Source organism: Varroa destructor, unplaced genomic scaffold, assembly GCF_002443255.2.
Source record: "Varroa destructor unplaced genomic scaffold, Vdes_3.0 BEIS01000001.1, whole genome shotgun sequence".
NCBI classification, from domain to species: domain Eukaryota; kingdom Metazoa; phylum Arthropoda; class Arachnida; order Mesostigmata; family Varroidae; genus Varroa; species Varroa destructor.
The window spans coordinates 42,885,836-42,909,044 of NW_019211454.1; the positions used below are offsets into that span (position 1 = coordinate 42,885,836).

At 42.0% G+C, this 23,209-nt stretch overlaps 2 long non-coding RNA genes across 4 annotated transcripts; one reads left to right on the forward strand and one right to left on the reverse strand.

The window, feature by feature from the left end:
• Positions 1-6,188: 6,188 nt before the first annotated feature.
• LOC147758668 (uncharacterized) lies at positions 6,189-17,061 on the reverse strand. Of its 3 annotated transcripts, none has more exons than XR_015328080.1 (3): positions 16,889-17,061; positions 9,248-9,530; positions 6,189-8,097 (listed from the first exon to the last, which is right to left on the reverse strand). It is a non-coding gene; the product is annotated as an uncharacterized LOC147758668 (long non-coding RNA). The 3 variants fall into 3 exon arrangements; XR_015328079.1 differs by having other exon boundaries at positions 16,814-17,061; XR_015328083.1 differs by lacking the exon at positions 9,248-9,530 and having other exon boundaries at positions 16,814-17,061.
• A 435-nt stretch (positions 17,062-17,496) lies between these two features.
• Positions 17,497-21,139, forward strand: LOC147758669 (uncharacterized). Its single transcript, XR_015328078.1, has 2 exons — positions 17,497-18,308; positions 18,450-21,139. It is a non-coding gene; the product is annotated as an uncharacterized LOC147758669 (long non-coding RNA).
• Positions 21,140-23,209: the final 2,070 nt, after the last annotated feature.

Below are 23,209 nucleotides of genomic sequence, written 5' to 3' on the forward strand. Positions count from 1 at the left end.
GCTAACGTCGCAGTTAGCCTTTATGTTGGCTCGATGCTGCATGTCTACTTCGGGTTATTGCAGGGTCGACTACTGCACTACCTGCCTGTACCACAGTGCACTTATGTGAGGTTTCGCTCCACGCTGGCATAAATTTAGGAGGCTTGGCTACCGATCTACAAGGTTTGCGCTGAAGCAGCGCTTACATACTAGACTGCTCACTAATCCGAAGGTCGGCTCCCACAAATCCCGCTGCTACCCCGGCGGCCTCGCTTTGTTGTGCTGGTCCTCCTACTGCTGCATACGTATCTACGTACGTGCAAGGTTTGCAAAAAGAGAATTCACGCTGTGACGCGGCTCACGTCAACCCGAACGTGTTGGCGGCCGTATATGGTTTTCGGCTGGGGCTCGCGCTGGTTTTGCTAGGGGGTACAAGATAACAAGACCCGTCCGCATTCACATACATACAAAAATAAACACGTAAAGGTACAGCCACCCACCTGCTCACACATGGTGCCTATATGACGGATGACTCTGTTGATTCGATCCGTTTATGTATATTGTCCTATCTATGTATTTAATGCTGTCCGTTTGAGAATAGGTATGAGGCAACGAAGCCAACCGAAGTCTGTACTAAACATAACAGAACGAAGCGTCAAATGCGCAAAGTAACTAACATTATACTTCGCATGGGATCACCACTCATGGGAAGGTGCCTGGAGAAGGAAAGATATTATAAAATGTCTATATTATAAAATGTTCTCGTTGTTCTGCGAGGCGGCGGGGTGGCCGAGCGGAAGTAGCTCTAAAACTATGAAGTATCGTTCCGTTTGGTAAGAGTTATCCAGCGGCTGTATTTATAAACAATATAGACCAAGACAAATTTGTAGGTCTAACGCGGGATCAGCAGATAACGTACACAGTAGTTTTTTTTCCGCCGAGCAATTCGAGCAAATTAGAGTTGGAAAAAAAATCAAACAATAGCTAATGGATAAACTATAATATATAAATTACGGTCGGCAAACATAAACACAATCCTGTCTGCAGCCAGGAGACATAAACACGGATTTGACATTGTCAGCCTTTGAAATGCCGACCGTTAGTTACATTATTAGATTGCCAGCAAGTCGGCGGTTTATAATATTCAAGCTATCAACAGTGCAACCATATATGACACAACACTGTACATCTAGACTATGTTATTATATAAATGCCTCGACTGTAAATGTAAAATAACCTTTGGTTGTATTGATGTAAATGTTTAAAAATGTCAATAATGTTGGAAAACTAATATACAGACATAGGATCTATTTAGTGATAAGTGACATTACTTTTATTTGATTGGAGCGTGATAGTTTCTAAGCTGCTTCAGTAAACAGCTTCCAGCTCTGTAGAGCACCGTTCAGATTGCTTTGACCGCTGTATTGTCGACTAGCCGGTTTGCGATATTCCGCTCCAATGGCTATCTTTTTTCCACTGAGTGCGCGTCCCATAGCCCCCTTCCATGTTGCTTCAAGTATAGAGCTCAGCTACCTGGCTTCGTAAGCAGTTATGAACACAACAACCCTTTCTTTTGGCAATTGCTTACGCTCTGCGGTTTTTTTTTCGTTATGTACGCTATCTAAAGACGAGAGATCGGTTCTATTTTACCCACTTCGGCATACATATCTACCGACAATGTTCACATGTCTGGCTAACATAATCGTTGTTACAAAGTGTCTAGTCTGTAGGACCTAGCATGACCTCATATCTACGCTAGAGATAGGCGTTAAGGGAGCTATAGTTCTCACAGCTGACTGCTCGTACGTTGTTGTGCCTTAGCAATCGAACATGTGCCGCATGCATCTGCCCTTTTCCAACGCTTAGGCTCAATACACGGCTTGACCATATGTAGGGTACGATATATGCGGATTACTCAAAATTAGCAATGTAATTCTTGTGAAGTTATTTAAAAGCTAATTTGACTGGCCCTTTTGCGGTACACATTGATATGCAGTAAGGTAACTTGTTGGAAGTGCTATTTTGATCCTTCGGCAACCGAGCGCGAAGTTGTTTCGATTGGCGCTTGACATACAGTGACTTCTTCAGGACCTAGACGCGCCAAGCGATAATCTATCAAATACAAGGACATTCCATACACTTTAGCGAATTCATAGAGTAATCGCCAGTAGTCCTAATTTGACGCTGTTCAGTTAAGTGCCACAACCGTATTAGGCCATGATGTGAGCAAGAAACGCCCGAGCAGTATTGGCTATTCCCCATCCTATCGTTTTCGCGCATCGGAATGATTTCACTCTTACGAAACACGCTCATTTTCCAAACTATCTATTGCTAACCCATCGCCCCAATGGCACCTGATTAAGCCATTCTGACAATTTGGTCAGTTCATATGCGACTTCGTTAAATTCCTCTGGGTTATAGCTGTGCTAGGGTTCCATACATCGACTGCATTTTCACTCGGTCATTGTAGTGACTGGTGAATTCATTTTCAGGACGAAGCAGATTTCCGGAAAAGATCCCGCAGGTAATTGGTTGTCACCGATAGAAACCTGATGTCGGCTAAAGGAAAACTATTTTACGAGCTGCTTGGCTATGACCCCAATTAAATTTCAGGTTCAGCCAAACTATGACGTTATACATTCGAGATTGCGTTGTCTTGTTATCTCAACATCTTCAATCGGCTCCATAATCCCTATATTTGTTGATTTAAGAACTGTTGTCCGGAGACTAGAAGTAATCTGTCTTAACGAAGACTTATGAAATGCAACACTTTCTATATTAGTTCATCCTGTGAATACGGCCTTTATCAACGGTGTCCTATGAATTATAAATACATCGTATAGTCAAAAACAAGTAATATATATTGATTATCATTGTAATAGAAGTTCTAGGCACACTAAATCCCTTGAAGCTAAATCCCCTAAGCACCGTCTTACCCAACACGACGAACACATATGCCATTCATTTATGTCGACACTGTTATTAATCGTGTCGAACTCTACATGTTACATGTACATGATCCACGAATGTCTTACAGGACATATCCATTCCTAACGTATTTGCCTGCTGATCCTAGGGACACGTTGTGGTCTACGTCTGGACCCGGGCATAATTATACTTCGTTTTGTGCTGGGAGCCAGCCATCTGATGGAATGGCTAACGACGACACCACGGATGTAAAAACTCGAAACATCGAGGATATACCCGTTCAGACCTAATTTTTTTTCTTTCCTTCGCAGGGTAATACACAGCCTCGGCGCTGTTATGTCACGATCTCGCTCATATGAAAGCCTCCAGAAAAAGCGTGAGGGCAACAAGGAACTTTCAGGGACCGTCACGATTATTGCACTAACTGTTAAGCGTATCGGCCATGGTCTACAAAGAAGTATTTAAGTTACGTCATGAATGTAACAGAACACGCAGAGTGTACTTGCTACTAGTCCCATTGGATTAAGCTAAATACGGAGATACCGCAAGGTCAATTAAGCTATCGAGACGTACAAGGAACTATGACTGATCGCGTTTTCACGTACGTCTTCTGTTCATACGCCGATATCGAGTATCCTGAGAAAAATGCATTAGCGAACCGTTGATAACTATCAATGTACTGCTTCTGTAGTGTGAGAGTTTTGTTTCGTCCGAAGTAATATTCCTTGCCCGCTAGTGCTGGACATAAATCTCCACACATTACGCAGCTGCACGTTGCAAAGCTAAAAGGTTTTTAAGAGTTATAGTTGGGTCGCTAAGAATAACCTATACTCATGCAAATCGATCGAATGGAAAAGTTTGGTGGCTGTTAACTCATTGTAATTGATATTATTCATTTGTTGGTTTTTTCCGACACAGGCTAAGAGTATATATACATACTGCAAATTATGTATACTACGACTATACTGGAAGAGAAATATGTGTATGAGTAAATATCAGCACTACTAGTACATATGTAAACTTTCCCTGTGTACGTAGGCAACTTGCGCTGTCACAGGAACGTTGCACGAGAAGTTATTGCTCGTACAACTGTAGACGCCACCTCTAGACTGTATCGACTAACTCTCTAGGGATTCTCCGCTCTAGGGATTTTTCTGAAAACTCTACAACTCAGCTAAACATCTTCGCGCTGTTTTCCGCCATTGAATCGAACCTGGTAACGAAACGCAAAAAGTGAACTCTGCCGCTTGGGCAGTCGCAAGTTTTTCTATCGCAAGCGGCAGATTTGCCGCTTGCGATAGAAAAATTAACGGATAAGAACTAAGTATAGTCAATGCCTCGCCCCTGTACTCGCGGCATCCGGCACAGGTTGTCTTCTCTAGCAGTCTTGTCATATAGAATATTATTATTACATGGAGCCTTTCGCAGAACCTTCTATTTTGTCATCGTTCGGTTACATTATTCAAGTGAAAACTTCGCAAGATTAACAACTTGGCATAATAATTAGAAGCTTTATTTCAACGAAAAGCACAGACTTAGTGGCTGTCCATGGAATAAAATGTCGTCTTATGTATGATTTCGTCCCCTTCTGGTAAATTGAACCTGCTGGACATTAAATAGAGGTAAGCATCTATCTCCATACTTTGTTGTCTTCAGGAGCTCTATTTAAGCTAATTGCGCTTTAGGCATTTTACAAGTATACCGATATCAGCCAGAAGGCCTGCAATGATCTAACTAAGAAGAGCAGAAAATCAACTTTCTGTCAATTATAACCGAAATTTTATAGGAGAACAGTGGAGCCGCACTGTTGGGAAGAGCGGCTGATTGGCTTATCTGTTGGCGGCGTACTGCAGGGGTGAAGCAGAGATTTGCTATTCGAATTTCTGTTGCAGAATCGCTGATGGCGTAACCGTATTGTCATCCCTAAATGGTGACGCAAGCAACGTCTGTAGGGCTGTGATTGCTGCACGGCAGAATTTTAATTCATAGCTACAGATTCGTAAACCTCGATACAACCTTACAAAAGGATCAAAATAAATCCTTAGAAAACCACCGGAATAACGAAGGACATACACAGCTCCCATTGGTGCCATTTTCTGGCACTTGGATAGTTGTGCTAATGTTGTTATTATTATTATCAGACTTAGTATAATATCTGTAGAGAAAACAATTGTCAAGGAAGATTGCCATAGAAGATGCATTTATTTCAGTTCTACAATTGAATAAATTCCCAAGCGAACCGCTCGGAGGTTTTACTACTAGTCTACCGTTATTATTACCCTATTAATCTAACTGTTTACGAGCCCCATACATAGCCTGGTATCAGTTTCCACAACCGCTTCTGACATACCCGAATCCCCACGAAGCACTGCTACCAGCTGAAGTCAAGAATTGACGTTCGACCGTTCCCGTTGGTTTTGGGTCGGGGTATACTGCAGGAGCGCACATGGCAGACAAGGTACGCCTGTTCCTTTCTCCTTAACCCAAGAGCACATCGAGCTTATTCCTACACGCAATTTAATAACACCGAGCGCAGGGAGGTCCTCATGACAAAGGATGACGAACCACTGGAGCATGATGAAGACTCGTTGGCGCGATAACTACTTTCATCATTGCTTGAGGATGATTTCAAGGCTGGCTCGACCTTGGTGAGCACTTCGGCTCACGTTTCATCATTGTGTGTGTGTAGTGCTTAGGCGTCTAAGCACCTACATACACAATGAAGTCACCGTTGAGCGAACCGGTCAAGTGGCACCAGAGGATCGACGAATGTAAACCATGTGCGTATCAAAAATATACCATCAAACACGGTGGCCACTACCCCTGCTACAGCTAAAGCATCAGCCACATTTGCAGGCTAAACCTGAACTAAACATGATATGAACGTTACACGTTGAAGACTTCCTAGTGTTGAAAAGTACACGTAATTTTTATTTTTGTGGTTCTCAATAAATGAATCTTTAGTTTTGCATATAGAGAAATTATTCTATTGCTTTTTAGAAAAAGATTTGAGCAGATAAAAGTTAGCTAACAACGTATTCCTACAGTACTGTGTCCTGGATTTCACATTCTTCGCTCTTGGGTCGGAACCGATTCTAACGGTATTTCAAATGAAAACTTGCGGGGAAGCCTAGTGGATCTGTGAGTACGCTAGCCGCAGATCGGTTGATTGTCCTGTCGGGTTTCCTGACATGCGTGCCTGCACTCATCGTTCAGTCGCCGGAGTGTGCGCATAAACGTAATATGTATAGCTCATTCTCGACAAATAAAAACTAATCACATCGTCTGATTGTTGGCTTTACTTTTTCCATAAACTTCACGTACATCTGGTAGCTAGAGCTCGTCGAAAGGTAATCAACAAAGTGTGCCGAACGGCTAATTTGCCACGTACCGCTTCATTAGTCCGTATTTATGAGTGACATGAGGCGTCGGTTCAGATTGGGGCTTAGTTGTTACTGCTCTTATGAAATTTAGACGTTACCCATTATAGGCGTACGCGTCCACCTTTCGTGCAACTATCAGAATAGGTTGAACGTGTCACGCTATTTTTCTTAGATGCAATAGCGCCAGAAGTGGAATCACTTGGAGTGCGTTTCCAGATATGAATTTTTACACGCAGTTTATAAATCTCATCTAAGTACAGTTTTAAATTGCATACACATGTATTTTTTTCTTATCTAAGATTATATTCAAATATCGCATGAGCTTGGTATATACGCTTGTTTCAAGTGAACTGTCCCCCTATTACGCGAACGGAACTACTGATGCGGCGTTGTCGGATACTTCAACAGGTAAAAACAGCGCTAATGTGTTTACAGGTCTTTTCGGACATCGCACTAACCATAATGAATGCTATCGTTAACAAAAGGCCTATTGGTCGAATATAAACATGCCAATAGTAAAGCTGTTCTCGGATTTTCTGTATAACAAAAGGCGTATTCTGCACGATTAGTTGTGATTCGTGATAAAACGCGTACACATTTTATGCTTGTAATTTTTCAATGCTGGTCCATTTCCGGAGACTGTGACGGTTTCGAGTGAATTCATCTTCAAAGCTCTCGACAGATAGGTCGAATAACAATAATTACGTAGACTTGAACTTAACTTTGATGCCTTCATTGCAACGAGTGCTCAAATTGACGACGCCAGTTGTAGCTGCATTGGTAATGGCACCAATAGCAATCGTAAACTGTTGATGTGGGGCCATTGTAAGTTCCCCGCCAGGCTTTCGTTGCTGTTCTCTTTTTGCCAGGATGCGGCGCTAAGTTACTCTACAAACAGAAAATCGGCGAAATATGTATTTGGACGGGACAAGAAGGCTTGCGTCAGGTTCTCTGCGCCCATGCTGCGTTTACCCCTCTTCTATCAAAGCAAGCTTTCTACACGTCGTGCAAGACATTCGAGGAATAGTCTTTCAAACATGAGTTAGTTCTAGTTGTTTGTGTCTGTTGTGATCCAACAGAAAATCTGCTGGTAGCAAACGTAGCTCCTCTTGTCCCAACTATCTTCTGCCCTTCGGCTCCTTTATGTCCGTCGTCTATGAGCGGCCGACCTCCGTCAAACGCTTATATACACGTACGTTTCCCCTTCGACTATCCTTTCGAGCTACTCCTCCGTCTTCACGCTCTCGCATTCGCATTGGAACTGCGGAGGATTGAAGGAGCAATTTGCGGCGGAGGCAGCTGCTGCCACGGCCACTGTTGCCGCTGGCCCCTTGACTACTATTCGGCTATGTCATTTTGATCGTGGCTTCAATTCTTTTTATTCTGACGCTGATACGGGCTGGGTACGAACACTTCTTCTGCTTTCTGCTCTTCTCTGTTGAGCCATCAGGGATGGGACAGAACCGCAGAAGACTGGAGAGAGAAGCCTCATGCCGAAAGCAGCCGTCGGACAAGAAAGAGAACCTTACCGCAAAGAGACACACCAAGCCAGACACAGTAAACTGAGAAGGGATTCATTCGTTCATTGAGGAAAAAGAAAACGGGCGGATGCGACGTATCCTGCCGTGGCCTTGCCTACGAAGTTATACAGTTTCTTCTACGACGCCCTCATTGTACGCAAAAGCAAAGCCCCCACTGCTCGCTTCGCAACCGTCACCTCATACACAGGGACGAAATCTCCTCACCGAGAATCGTACGCACCCACAATATATCCATGCAGTTCGCCAGCCACGTATATGCTGCAATGCTTATACAAAGAGGGTGACCAAACAAACAAGTCAGCAGATATATCAGTATGTGTGTTTTTTCAATCATGCGTTATCTTGTTTAATAAAATCTAGAGATGTCCAATGAATAATCTTGCCCGTGGCATATATATATATATAACTCTATATGTACAAGAGTTTTCATTGGGCATCGCTAGTTGTTATTACACAGTATAACCCATGACTGAAAATGTAAAAGATGCTTTAATGTAGGATAACGTAATAATAAAATAATATAGAAACAAAATCTAAAGCTATGTGAAAGTTTCCCATCACTGATACTTGTCGTACGACAATCGTGCTTCTCATGAGTCATCAAATAAAAATGTGGTGTCACACATTTTAAACATAGCCGACTACGTATGATTTAGATTCAAATCATAAACATATTACGGTCGTGCACTTCTAGTCGATGATGCAAAAAAGAACCAGTTACCGGCTTCGCCCAGGACATTTGGGCACCGATATGTATGATAGTGAAACGTGCCTTCGCGCTTTTGAATGATAACAATAGCTACGGCGGCGATATTTTAAAAAGGTCAGTCGAAAGGATCTTTTCACTGGTTTAGATAGGGTATTGTCCACGCATAATAATTTCGGTTTTCAGTAACACTTTTCTATGATTATTAAAGTGTGTTTCGTAAAATGGGTCCAATCCTGAAAAAAAGCCTGTTTTCTGTAGTAATAATTGAACTAACTAATCGTTTCAGGCTGTCTATAGTTGCACGGTTACTCTTGCTAAGGTAAAGATCAATGTCCTTTCTGCATCTCAATCTTAATCAATGTAAGGCCATTTCTAGTCCTTTCAATATCTGTTTGACAAATTAGCTCAACCTTGCATAGCCACGCGCTGCATTTTAAAGGAGACGAATGGGTTCACAATTTAGCGTCGTTAATTTTATTTTAGTCAGAATTGGAACTCTACTTTCCAACCTCGATGAATGCAGATTTACATTATAAGGGGCACGCAAATCAGCAACTGAATCTTTATTCGAGAACCTATGCTGTTGCCCGTGATTGAACTGAGAAACGATTGAGAATGTAGGGACAATAAATAGGAGCAAATAGGAGCAAAACGACCTTGCAGAAGTCATTTACAGACCCCTATAGTGTTAGATTGGGTTCACGTACCTATTCCGACTTCCCTCACGCGATGCAGGATTTTCCTGAGTCTCATTACCCCATCGAGATTGCAGGTCGCTCGACAACCGACTTCTTCGTATTGTTTATTTTTGGGCATTGCTTTCTCTTAGCAGAATTGGTAGGAGTTGGCGAACGTATGTTCGTGCGGGTCGAGTTTGTTCATCGTCGATGCTTACACTTTCTGACAGGAGACACTAGCAAAAGTTCGTACATCATGGGGCAGGCGACCCTATCCGCGTAAGTATCGTACGTGTGGCACAGCACCATGAGCCTGAATGTTATAATAAATAACCAATAATGGTAATATTTTCGTCTTACCTGTCACCTGCTCTCTCGTCGTCCTAGTATAGTTTACGAGGTAAAATTTGATGAGTTGCGCTGTAGTCTAAGCAGTCGATTTGCAGTCTATTACTTACTAACAGCAAATGACATTGGCTCTAAATGGCCTGGGCTACAATCTACTACGCCGCGCTCGATATAAACATGAGCCTGTTTTCCAGTCAGTGAACATAATGCGGCTCGAAAGTTGTCTTCTCGTGCTCGTTTGATACTTAGAGAGCTCTCGCCGACCGACTGTCATTGTAAAGCTGGAAACAAACGTATTTAGTAAACAACATCATTAAACGATTTCTCTATGCAGAGGATCTAGTGGTACTGGAACGGCGACGAGCTGAAGGCCAGAAAAGCATGTCGAACCTTCACGATTCGACGTTGATGCCTCGTGTAAGAGATCGTGCTATCTTGCGTAAGAGGTAGATATCAGAGAGGTAACAAGTCAGTACTTTGATGTTGCTGATTGCTACGCGGTATAACACGGGTTAATCTGTTTTTGTTTTATATGACTTGTTTACAACTAGAAAACCGAAGCTAAGTCTCTTCCACCAAAGATAAATTTCTGTGTGGGTAAAAAAACTATGTTTCGTCATTATCAATTGAACAGAAGTTGCTCTGTATTATGCACTTGAAATGCGAATCTCTTTCGAAGGTTTGTTTCCCGTTTATAAAAGGGATGTATTATAGCGACAGACAAAGTCGCCGGTTAGCATATGTATGAGCATTGCGCGCTAGCAACGTAAGCTGGCTCCCTAGAAACGAGGAAGTTTCTACCAAAGATCCCCATCACAGTCGAACCGAGTCATGTAAAACTCCATTTTGTTATAAGGATTCAGACGGCGTCTGACATTGTATTTCTATTTCATTGATCCTGTTTCGAAGGGACATGTTTGTATAGAGAGACCACCCAGTCGAACCGTTTTTGGCGGACATATTTTGTACAGAATATGAACAAAATGCATCTTTCTCTAGCATCGTACTCAAATATTATTGCTGAAAAAACTAAAGGCAGCAAATCGAGAAGAAATCCGCTATGTGCCTGTATCTACGTTCTGCACCTATATAATAATCGCATAAAACCGCATTATCTGCACCTAGGGTCAACCATTGTATGTTTCTTCGTGATAGGCTGCTAAATTAGTTAATGAGTGGTGCAATTTGTATCAGGTTGGTGTGTAACTGATTTAAGTTAGAGCTTTGCATTCTTTTTTACCTTTCGTAGGCCTGTTTAAGTATATTGCGCGACGGAAATACTTTTACTCCGAATTCAAGCTTTAAATAGGGATGTTCCCGGTGAAAAAACGCTTACCCGACTCTAGCTCTTGTCAAAATTAAAAAGTTTCTAAACAGCCCCGAATATTTGTGCCACGGGTGGTGTCGATTTCATCAACGGGAGCAGTGGTTAAAGGCGGCTTTGCGAAGTTCAATAGTGGCACCCTGAAACCCGACAGCGTACTCCGTCTTAAACGTCCAGTCGGGATTGATGAAGACTGACTATATGCATCTTGAAAAGAGAACTTTTGGCCGACAGGACGAGCTAGTCATACAAATAGCAGCATACGAAATTTATGGGATTTAATAAGAAGTTGGGGGCTAGACACCCTGCAGACTGAGCAAAGGGCACAAAGAAATACAGCTGCCGCTTGTTTGTTAGCTCGGCCGGCATCGGGCACCACTTAGTCTTAATAACAGGTTTTTCTATAGAATAATTACAGGTGACAAAAAAATCTGATTCTACGTCAATATGTAGCAAATAAAGAAACGCGTAGCTCCAGAAGATATGCGTAAGCCCAGGGTTAAGCTAGATTTCTATTCAAGATGCTATAAAGTGAGACCAGAAGGATCCTATACAAAGATGAATATTCGAAAAAAACCACAGTCAACAAGTATTCGCGTACGACGCAATGTCGTCACGTAAATGGAGCTACTCAACAGAAAACGTCCAGAAGAGTCTGAGTACAGAATTCTTCTGTACCCGCCATTCCCTTTCGATCTTCTTCCATCGGATGACTTTTTTCCGTTCAGTGACCAATTATGTTTTTAACGATAACAAAGTGGGCCTCAAAAACTAATTTCTAATTCTTCTGAAGACTCTTAATGAGATGCAATAGATGAATGCGTCGAAAAATTGGAAAAGATCTTCGCAGGTTACGACGAATAGAGAACATATTAATTTAATACTGGATTTCGAGCGAAGCGCTGTTTTTTTTGCCAAGAGCTCTTAGAGTTAGTCGGTCACATAGGTACAAATGTTTTTCGTATCCGGTTGAAAATAATTGACCGGCTGTTGTTAAAGTAGGAACTGTAGCACAGAATAGGACAATTGACGATTTCTTTACAAACATATTATTTCAAAAATAAAAGAAGACCCCTTGAGGGTCACCCGACTCCATGTTTGCAGCTGCCTACAACAGTCCTACATGCTGGCGATGATAAAAAGGTGCATGCCACTTTTGTTGTCTGCAAGTACGCTGAGATTGCAAATGACCCGTAGATGATATGGCGAACAAAAAACAAAGTAAGTGACTGACTCGATTCATCCTCGATACCTTGCTTTATGTAGTAACTTCTGACGATTTAATGCTACTACGGCGTTTCATTTAGGTACTACATAATAGATTTGAGTTTGATTGTTCTCTTATCCCTCGTTGGCCTATTTTGTTCTCTTCGCCATGTATCGGGTGCTTTAGATAATTTTTTGTTCATGTTTCTAAGTAACATCGATACTGTTTATCTCTCAAAACATCCGGCCTCCCGAAACTGTACAAACGCGGCAGAAGTATTTGTGATGTGGCTGCACCAGATATAGGTTTCTATGAGCAGCCTGGCAAAACGGGTTTGCGAAGCTATTCACCGCGGCTTGTTTTGATCCAATTTGGCTGCAGCTGGAGCATTTCTTCAACGGTAACTTGTAGTGTGCTGGACGGAATGGCGGTTGGCTACGGTGCCCTGGAATCCAGGGCCCCGAGGCCAGGAGCCCTGGTCAGATTTATCCAGCGGAATCAGCCCAAGAAAAGCCCATCGCGACTATCTGTTGGCGCCAAATGCTTTGGGCAGTATTGTCTGCTCGACGCGTCAATGGCCAGAGCTGCTTGGCTATCTCATGAAAATCATTCCATTTCGAGTGATTCGCTGTACTTGCTCGTCCCATAGAGTGTCTGCATTAAGTATCGGTCAGTGCAGTCGGCAGACGAGGGCGGCTGGCTGTACTGCCATATGCTTCAACAATAATAGGCGTTACCGTGAAACGTGCACTGGCGAAAACTGGTCCTCTTTACTGAATCTCTGCCACTGCTAGTATTTGACGATATCTACAGGTTTCTTACCAGTGTTGCCCAAAACTGACAAGAGGACCATTTCCTTTACATAGCGTAGCAAGACAGATGGAAAAACGGTCCAGAAGCCGTACGAAACGACGTAGGCTTGCTCGCGACAGCAAGAACCATATTTGCAAGGGGAAATGCCAGGAAGTGAAGACATCTAAAGCAGAATCAGAAATAACGGGATTGCTGACGCTGGCAGCAACAGTAATGGAAAAGTCGCTGTATGTGTTATGTTCGGTGGGCCTGCACGCCTTTGATCGTTGAGCAGCCACATACGGGCTCTTAAGACTATTCATCTTGTACATAGAACAAGCCACAAAGGTCTCTACACACCCACACGTACTCCTCATTTGTATGGCAACAATGAACGACCAACAACAACTTCGTTGCAGATCTTCAGGTCGACACTGCGCTGAATGGCAAAGGATAGGGATTTTTATGCCGCTCATTCGGACAAAGTGCGCGAAACACACGTTTGTAAAATGCAGGTTCTTCTCAGTTATGATAACATTGTTTCATTCACACATATCACTTTCGTTTATAGCCGCTTTTCGCGAAAGTCCTAGTGCGCTATCTCTATGAAAGTACAAAATTAAGGAAATGGTCTAAAATAATACATAAATAATAATCTAAATAACAAATTAATGATAGATAAAAATTAACCATACGTATAGCTTCATGGGGAGATTTTATATGTTAACTCAAACCTACAGTTAATTGAGTACTCTTGACAACTTCATATTGGACACGATGCATGGACGTTTGCAGTAGGTCGTATTCGGAAGTTCACTTATTCCCATCGAAGTCGCTTTCGCGGGATTTAATGCACTTGTGCCACTATCTTTACAATCGTTAAGTACACTCTTCGAACTCAATCGAAGAAATAGAAGCCAGTTCTGCCCTTGTTTTTTTAGATTCTTCATAATAGTCCCAGACCGTTTTCCTCCCCAACGTTTATTTGAGCCTTAGGGAGAGAAGAAGGCCGCAGGAGGTTAAATCTTGTAAGCACAGAGTCTGTAGAGGATGCAGTACACGTGCCAAAGTGTAGGCTCGTGCGCTGTCATAATGAAGAACTCTGGGACTAGACTTTTTGACAGTACTCCTTACTGATTTGAAAATTACTCGGCTGAATCCATAGTGCACAATCCTCCTGATAGCCAAAAAAATTTAAAAAAAAAGTGGGGAGAACCTTAGCTCTTGTTCTTAATCTTGCAGCATTCTTGGATCTGGGTTCGCGTACGAAACGGCAGTAAGAGGATTGGGTTCTTGTCCCCACATCAAACTTATAAGTTCACATCTCGTCACCAATAGTAATGCATTGCAAGGAATTTGACTCCTCCTTAAGGGTATTCTCTTCTATTATTATTCGGCTTTAGCTTGGAATTGAGGTCTTTTGACACAGTTGGTTTCGTGCGCATTCGCTGCGATAGCTCGGTTAGAGCGATAGCGGAGGAAACGTCAGCAGTCCTTATGCACTCGCCACTGACCCATATTCCGGCGAAAGCCCTTCCACAGTATCGGTACCACTTGTAAGCAGTTGATTCCATTCTAAACATCAAATATAATGCGTGCTGTTTAAAGCTCTATTGATTTTTAGAAAAAAAAAAACGAAGCCAGCGTCTGCAAAACAAAGAGCACGATGGCAAACTAACGCCTTCGAGAATGCGCTAGAGTTTGATCCGCAAGTAGGACACAGGCCGACAAGTGTGGCGTCCTAAATCGCGTCACAGGTCGACTCTTAGCCTACAGAATTGTGACATATTATCCATACTGTTGTGGCTCCGTGCATGGATAAATTAATGAATAATATAAAATCATGAACTTTGGTGGTGAAGTCACATTAAGCATGGAAAAAAAACATTATCTGTTTCACAATACCAATAAACCATGAGTAGCGAAAATAGCAATTAATACATTATTTCTATTTAACAGAATAAAAATACTTGAGGTCTTAAGGTTATCTTTTACTAAAATTGCGTAACTATTCGTCTGAAAATTTAAATTAACTGTGGTCGCTTGGACCCTTTGAATTTTACCGCATATATATACATATATATATATAGTCTAAAACATTATGAGTAAAGCAAACATTAAGTGTGATTGCTTAAATCGATGTTTTTCATCCGCTAATACGTTTATTGAATCACAAAAAAAAAGTATTAAACGGTTGACTATCAAAGAATACAAAAGCCGAACGGCCAACTAAAGAGTTCAGGACCAACAGAGAGCATACAACAATAAGGACAACGGTTTCCATTTTGCAATAGGACTGCTTCGGGCTCTATCTATAATAATAGCTTCTCGCAATCGATTGTATCGCACAAAATTCAACTGCTTTTAGACTGTTACTGTCTTTTTCGACAAATCACAAATAACTTTCAGTAGCAAACACTGCACAGCGCAAAGCGAACCCGCGAAGTACGTTGTGCTTTCTACAGAAAATTTGTCTCTTCTCATAATATTCCATGTTATTGCAAACCTGGACCCTTCAGTGCCACCCTGCTTAGGCCAACACCAACTTAAGCTCTATATTAATTATCAAGACGTGCGCAATAGTCTAACACCATGTACCCAATACATACCATATACGTATATGCTTACATGGTTAAATTGACCCGTTGTTCTAATCCTTGAACCCTCTTTTTTCCTTTACGACTCGACGGGGCCTTTGTTAGTTACCAGTAACACAAATGAACTGGGCAGAACCTTGAAAATTGGTCCAACTTCAAAATATGTATTACGTATAAAACGTCAAACATCTAGCAAAAAATGATAATATATATCATCATAATTAAACCACATAAAATGTTCAGATATCCGAAACGGAAAGCTTGGATATAGGCTTGGATGGCCATAAAGTTTCACGGCTTTTCAAATGTCCTGACTTCAGCTTACAAGGGCACCTATATAATTTAGGTAGAATTAGAGGCGATTTTAGCGAGGGCTAATGACTTTTGGAAAAAGGTCACAGGAGGCGCACACGCCATTATGCGCTTGTGCATCTGCTTTAAGAGCATGCCATCCGTAATATTCAATGACACTGCATATATTGTGGAATATCTAGTGTCAGATGTTTTTCCATTAACGCAGATTAAAAGCCATCAAAGAGCAACGTTCAGACAGTCACCAAACCAGATTTTTTTCGGCATTTAATTTTGTTAGCTTCGTGACAACCCTGATTCAAGTAGTTATACATCAACAGCGAAGGAAGACTGCAATTGATGAATATTATTTTCAAAAATGCAAAAATAAGTAGAGACGATAGTCGAAACAAGCTTTAGTGATGAAAATTCAATACATTATATAGTATTAGATTATAACAACAAGACAAGGTAAAAATGATGACCGGAATAGCCAGACAGCAAAACAATGAAATGTTTTCTGGCTCTACAGAGCGGAGGTTTTCCACTACCACCACTTGATCCTGTCAGTATCGTCTTGATTAAACCCTTCAATTAACGACGAAGCAGGGTAATTGAGTGCTTCGTGATTTACAATGGAACACAAGCATCGATGCTTCTGTCTCATTAAATGTATCGTGTATTATAATGGGCTCAGTACCTAAGCCAGTACAAGCCTAGAGTAACTCGTTCAAAAGAAGCCGTATCCACCAATTCGTTCCTAAATTAGCTGTTACGTTGTTTGGACTCATTTTCTATAAGATTACGCTTCCCATGTTAATTTTTCCTAGCCGTCCTTAGAGAAAATGCTCCCCGACACCGGTATCTATAGGACCAGCTTGCGATTTCAACATCCCGAAAGATCAAAGAATCAGTGTTGAAGAATTAGTACTATCGAATATTTACAATTATATATAAATATTACAAATATTGAATCGTAATAAGGCGAATCCAGTATTACTGATGTCGAATAATACTCTACTAGCGTATACACGTACCCTATACCAAAAAGAAACTGCTATACGAGCAGCAGTGCTATTCACAGCAACAACAACTATGACCGTATCCAATACCATCAAATGTCGATGTCGTTGTTGTTGTTGTCGTCGTCGTAATTTTTATGAAGCTGGTGGAAAGGGTAAAACCCCTGGGGAAGAAGCAAAGCTCTGTTAGGAGCATCGGCCGTTTACGTCTCGAAGCACTACCATTCCTGCGACGACGAGTACCGTCACGACGGCAGACGCCGTCACTTCCACCACGTAACAGCAGCAGAGGCTACAACTGCCACACGGCCAAACGATCAACGTTGTCGTGAGATGCCTTTCAGAATTCCTGGAAAGATCGTTGCTGATGCATCCTACTCTTTCGCTCATCGCTTCGATGTACACCCTTTCTTGCCAAACCTTAGTACCGAGCATCGGAGATTAGCCGACGACCCAGCAGCTGATGGCTGTCACCTCCTTAATAAAAAGGGCATTATGAAAGGCCGGTCGCAGTCGTCCGTCTCTCTCCGCTTGCGTTCCTCATATCAAGCGCTATTGCGTTCTGGAATCTCGTCAAGCCTGGGCCAGTTAGCGAGCATGCAGTATTTTCCTTCCTTATCCAACGCTAGCCGTGTCCCTAGTCGAGTACTGCCTCTGCTACTACTGCCGTAGCATATTGTTCATTCTATCGCGGCTCAGAGGGCGAAAACGATAGTCTTCTTTACGAGGCTTCTCGACCAATGCTGCCGAGGACCCGCCGCAGCAGGTCGACACTTGGCCAATGATTCGCCCTCTCGCCAACCATGCTCTCTTTGCGCCGCTCTATATGTGATTGGCAAAAGGCTCTTAGCTCTTAGCCGCATGAACGACGGTACCATGCGTTCAACGCTTCCGTTCCTAAACGACCGCGCTATGATGCCAGAGCACGCGCCTCTTTATGAACAGGCCGGCTGTGTGCGATGGCGAGTCAATGGATTTCCCATGGCTGTGCTCTCGGAAACGGCGTCGTGCGTACGAGCGCAGTGAGAAATTCCAGGCGCCAATTTGGGATTGGACAGGAAGCTGAGTTATCGCTGGCTTCCTAGCCCAGTTGCTGCCTAACCAAGGACTAATTGTTCGCAGGTCATCGATGGACATCCACAAAAACCTACCCTTTTCAGCTGGACAACAGACCGAGGCGGTCTGGAACATCAAAGCTATTCGGAAAACGAATGCTGTAGTCTTTTGCCTAAACTATCGCAAAGTTACAAGACATGCCGCGGGCTCAGTGCGAGTCGCCAAAAAACTGGAGTATTGAGGGGTTTGCATCGTTTGCTCGCAGCTCGGGGCTGCACTCGATAAGCTGGTATGGCTGGACCGTGCTAGAAACTTAACAATAAGTTGTGTTCTGTTATCGACATTTTGTAGCCCAGCGATGCTGCAACCGAAGGCAGAATATAACCTGGAAATGTATAGCAGTTTAGTTAGCTACATTCGAACAGATTGATACATCAGGAGTGTACAACGTTGTGTAAGTATATTCCATTATATAGTAACAATTACTGTTCGAGATTCTGTCGTATTTGTGTTACCGAAAGTATTAAAATCATCTTGTTTTACCTTGGTTATTTCTGAATTACTTGGCTAACTATTAATATCGAAATGATTTCAGCTTTACTTCTTCGACCATGTTTCAAATAGTCCTTTACTAATAGGACGACAAGTGTTCAACCAATGGCAGGATAGCGCGTTTCTATGCAAAATGGTACTTTAAGATAGAAGATTTGAGGTAATTTTGGAAGAATTTTGACGACGTTTCTTGAAATTAGGTTACGATTGTGTAATACGGTTTGACCGTGCGGTTCTTTCTCTCGATTTCCGTATGTTCATCACGCCTATATCTGTTACGAGACTAACGAAGTGAAGATCTTTTAGCAGTTCTCGGTAGAGGGCATCCGCTTCGCAAAGCGAACTTGAACTATCTACGTACTTTTTCTTTATAGAATACGTGTCCTTTATTTTGGAAGAAGATTAGACAAGGTCGAATTAAAGTGTAACTGTTGTAGATTCAACAAATTTTCCAAAAGAAGTATATTTACAATTGAGAAAGGCGCTCCTTAGCTTTATTTACTTCTTCAACTGTGAAGCTTGACTTTTTCTATATCGTACGAAGATGGACGATCGGACATGGCTCTGGTAGAACGTTCGAGCTTGTGGGACCACTGTTTTGATCATCGCGATTTCGGTAGTGTTATCCTTGTTATCTTATTTCTTTTCTAGATTTTCATTTAAGTCGCCTCGCGTCCCATACACTTTATATAGTTATTTGACAGTTCCCTTAGTAATCTTCCCGCTCGCATAATGACATTCGTTTGTCTGTTACAAGCGCTAACTTGCGGCCATACTTACTCTGCTACTTAGATGTTGCAATGAATGTCATGAACGATAATCTTGACCTTGAATCGGCTACGCCTCAAACAAGTATTTATGGAAAATTACTGATTTTGACACCGTTCCGCGCTAATTTAATTCACTAAAAGCAACTTAGGCTAGTGGCTGTTTAACTTAAATGTGTAGAAGAACGTTCTGGAAGACCACATCAGATAGTGCAGAGATGTTCTTTCGAATAAAGAGTGTTAGCAACGAACTCGAAATAAAGACGCATTATCGAATATCGACCGTACACGAAGCCACAGGTTCGTTTAAAGATCAAAAGCTTTTTTGGCAAAAACTTGAGGGGGAAAAGGCTCGACATACGCTGGAATGGGAAATTGGCTACAATTGGTGCTATTATATGCTGTAACAATATCAATAGTTTATTCGACAGGAGCTTATTGACTTCACAAAAAAGCTGAATAAAATGTTAGTTCCTTTGTGCTTGCCGGAATTGTAAAACCTAAAAAATAGTCTGCTTGCTTTTTCAACGTAAGAACATCTAATCTTCCCACATTTCTATACAAGTTTCTGAAAATAATTTAAATTTGTGTTCGAATTGTCATTTTCTGAAAAATCAGAATCATAGGCAATGGATCAGACAAATGTTCCAAAGGCAATGGGTCGTCCTAAAATCTAGTTCCGTGCATTCGCTTGAATTTGCGGAACCCAAGCGTCTAAATCAGATAGTTCCTTTCCCTTCCCTCAGCTCGTTATCTTTTTCTAACACCGTCTGCACCACGTTTCTTTCATAAGAAATATTCTTTTGATCCGACCAATATGCCCAAATCGATCAAATGAGTTGATATACGTCTTCTTGCTTCGTGCATAACTACGCTCCGTTACACAACCCAACGTTGTTAATTCACCGTACGTATGTTAAACCATCCAAACCACTTCTAGTTAACCTCAGCCCTGGCAGGCTTAAGCAACGTATCCTATTCTCTATAACGTCGCTCTTTTTTCATGTTCGACTAATATCCTTTCCTTTCTAAGCTGCCTTTCCCCTGTTTCTTCTTTGTTCCCCAGTCCTATTCGAGTAATGTCTCCGCTTCCTGATCTGTTTTGCGCTTGTCCGTATTCCTTTTCTCCAATCTCTAACTTTACCCTTCTTCCAGTCGCCTCAGTCGTCCTTTCGTCTCGTTCACCTGACCTCGGTATAACTACACCGCGACCTTGGCGCCTCACCTATTCTCCACGGCCCTTGTCGCATTCCGTCCAATCGAGCCTTATATCCAGGCTAGCTTACTACCTCCACGTGCCTTCCTCTACCCGCCTGTTTGTCCAATCCCTAATTCCCATAATGAACATTAAAGCCTAATCCTGTTAATTAGTGACAAATAACACCGTTAACGGTGCATCGCAGCGGAGCTTCATGATCGAATATGGCAGGCGCAGAGGAATTGGCGACTTGAGAAACCTATGTCAATATATTCCTGGTCCTGCTAGGTCTAATGTGCACGCCTACAGTTTGTGATTACTCCACTCACTGACAATAATCGAAAAATATAACAACTCAATAAAACCATGTACAATACTTCGCTCATAAAGGCGTATCTGGTCCCTGTGCAACAGAGGAAACGTAGTAGAGGAAACGCGAGCTATGTGTTAATGCAGTGTGTTAATTGCGACGCGCTCAAGATGAATCGTATATAGATATTACATCGACACTATGGGCAACATCTCCGCTTAGCTAGTTGCTGTCGATCGTTTACTAAATGGGCGCGGTATGTGCATGTATTGGAAGATCAATATCTAGACATTCAAAGTATAGAGAAATATAACAGTTACAAAAAGCAAATTATCTTTCAGGCATACCATATGTACACCACCTAAATATTGTATGAATCATCCCCAGATGTTAAACAAGGCTGACTGAACCCAATTTCGTAACGGCTTCTACAATAAAATAAGGCCTATCTTACAATATGTTGTTACTTTGTCCTTGTTGTTTTTTTTATGTTTACTGTTTTTTTTATTGTAGTTATGATGAAGCGTGATGAATATTTTAGAACAGTGTTACACATATCCTTGTACGGTAACTATTGGTGACATAGTATCTATTTGCGTATTTACACAAATACCTGTTCGCTATAGAACGACTTGTTGCACACTCTAACTCTAAATTACCGCATTTGTCGTGGGCTAAGCGTTTCTATATATAACCTGTGATTAATCTCCCTTGTCTGCGCAAATACCAGAGTTGTATGGAGTATTCGAAATGCGTATTCTTCTACTATAAAGCGTGTGCAGAACGTCCGAATGAAGCCTAATTGGATTGAGCGAAATTTGTCACTGCTTAGCCAAGATTCACACATACTGGATAACCGCCATAAAATTTATTTCAATATCCAATGGACAGACTGTCTACTGCTACTACGTAACGTCCTTCAACGTTTTGCAAAAACAGGTATTACTCTGTGTAGGTAAAACAGGTAAAAAGCTGACTCGAGCATGAGTTCGAAAGAAGGCCCTTAATGTCTATAATATTTTGTTAACGATCCAAGCATATTAAATACTGCGTGTATATAGACACGCTAAAAATGCCTTCACGCGATATACTTCGACGTCACCGTATTTGTCGTGTTGAAAGCTAAAAACGATACGAACAACTGTGTTGTTCATAACGATGTGCTGACATTATTGGGTAATTATAGATTTTCCGAAAATAGACCCCACGGACGGTGTACTTTCAGTGACGTCATTGCTCTTAAGTGTGGCGGTCCTACTCAAAAAATCCCCAGTGGCTTTTCTTGCTAAAAACAAATAGTTATATTATTCTCCTAGTAACAACAACGGCGTCGTGGGTGTCCCAAAACAGTCAATCGCCTCTGGAGTTAGCTTAGGGAGCAAATAGGTTTAGAATTTTCCTCGTGAAGTACTAGATCTCAATTGTGTTCACTAGAATGATGCCGACAAAAGGTAAACAATCCTGTGCTGGCCATTTTTCTCTTCGTAATGGTTAGCCTTCGATATCGTTTTGCGAGCCTACCTTTGTCGCCTTTTCGGGGGTATTATTTAGTCTCTTTCGTTCGGTAGCGGGTCTGTTTCTCCATACCGTATCGTCCTCCTGGGTTTCGGATGCCCAGTTCGCTTTATTTGAGTTCTGGGATTCTTAACGTATTGCAACTGCACCCATGTTCAAAGAGGATATACCTGGTGAATTGAAAATACATCCGCACGGATATGAGAACACAGTGCTTTTTGCTTATTTCGAGGCGAAATAGAATGGTTGGTTATAACCATGAAGTCGTTGCTCTCGGAAGTGTAGAATATTGTAGTTAAGGCGGCCCATCAGTCGCTCGATCGGTTGAACGAATCTGCGGCTTTTGCAGCATCCGTAGCAGCAGCAGCAGCGTTGGCCAACCACCTGACCAGCGATTCTAGTAAGCGAATGATAATCTATGAAAAATGGTTTGGTTTCCGGTTGAAGAATTTCGCTATGCTGCGTAGGGTCCGCTATGAGTGACCGCGGAAAAAAAGGATAGAACCCTGGCTTGGGGCAGGCGGGGTGGCAAAAAAAAAACGTAAAACGTTGGAAAAAAGTGGGGTTCGGATTTTGCTGGCATCATTTTTGTTTGCTTGCCTGCCTGTCTGTCTGTCTGGTCTATCTGTTTGTCTGCCTATCTGCCCGTTACTTACTTCGTTTTTTCTTCGAAAAGATGCAACGAAAAGTTACAACGAAGGGACCGCGTAAGCAGCAAGCAAGGGAATGCGAGCAGGAAAAACACAAAAGGGATGAGTGTTTTCGGGTAAAGTCGAAAATATGGTCAAGAAGAAGACGTAAGAGGTTACGAGGCAAGGCAAACCATAAAGGGGCAAAGACAAAAAAACTTGCGAGCAAAAATAGAAACGCAACTGAAATCGACAACGAGAACTCGAGCAAATAAGAGAAAATGCGTAAACGCCATTGTAGTACATAGAATTTTATGGAGGAAGAAGGAAATGAGGGTGAGAGGGCATTGGAAAGAAAAGATGAAAAAAGCCATTCCATTGGCC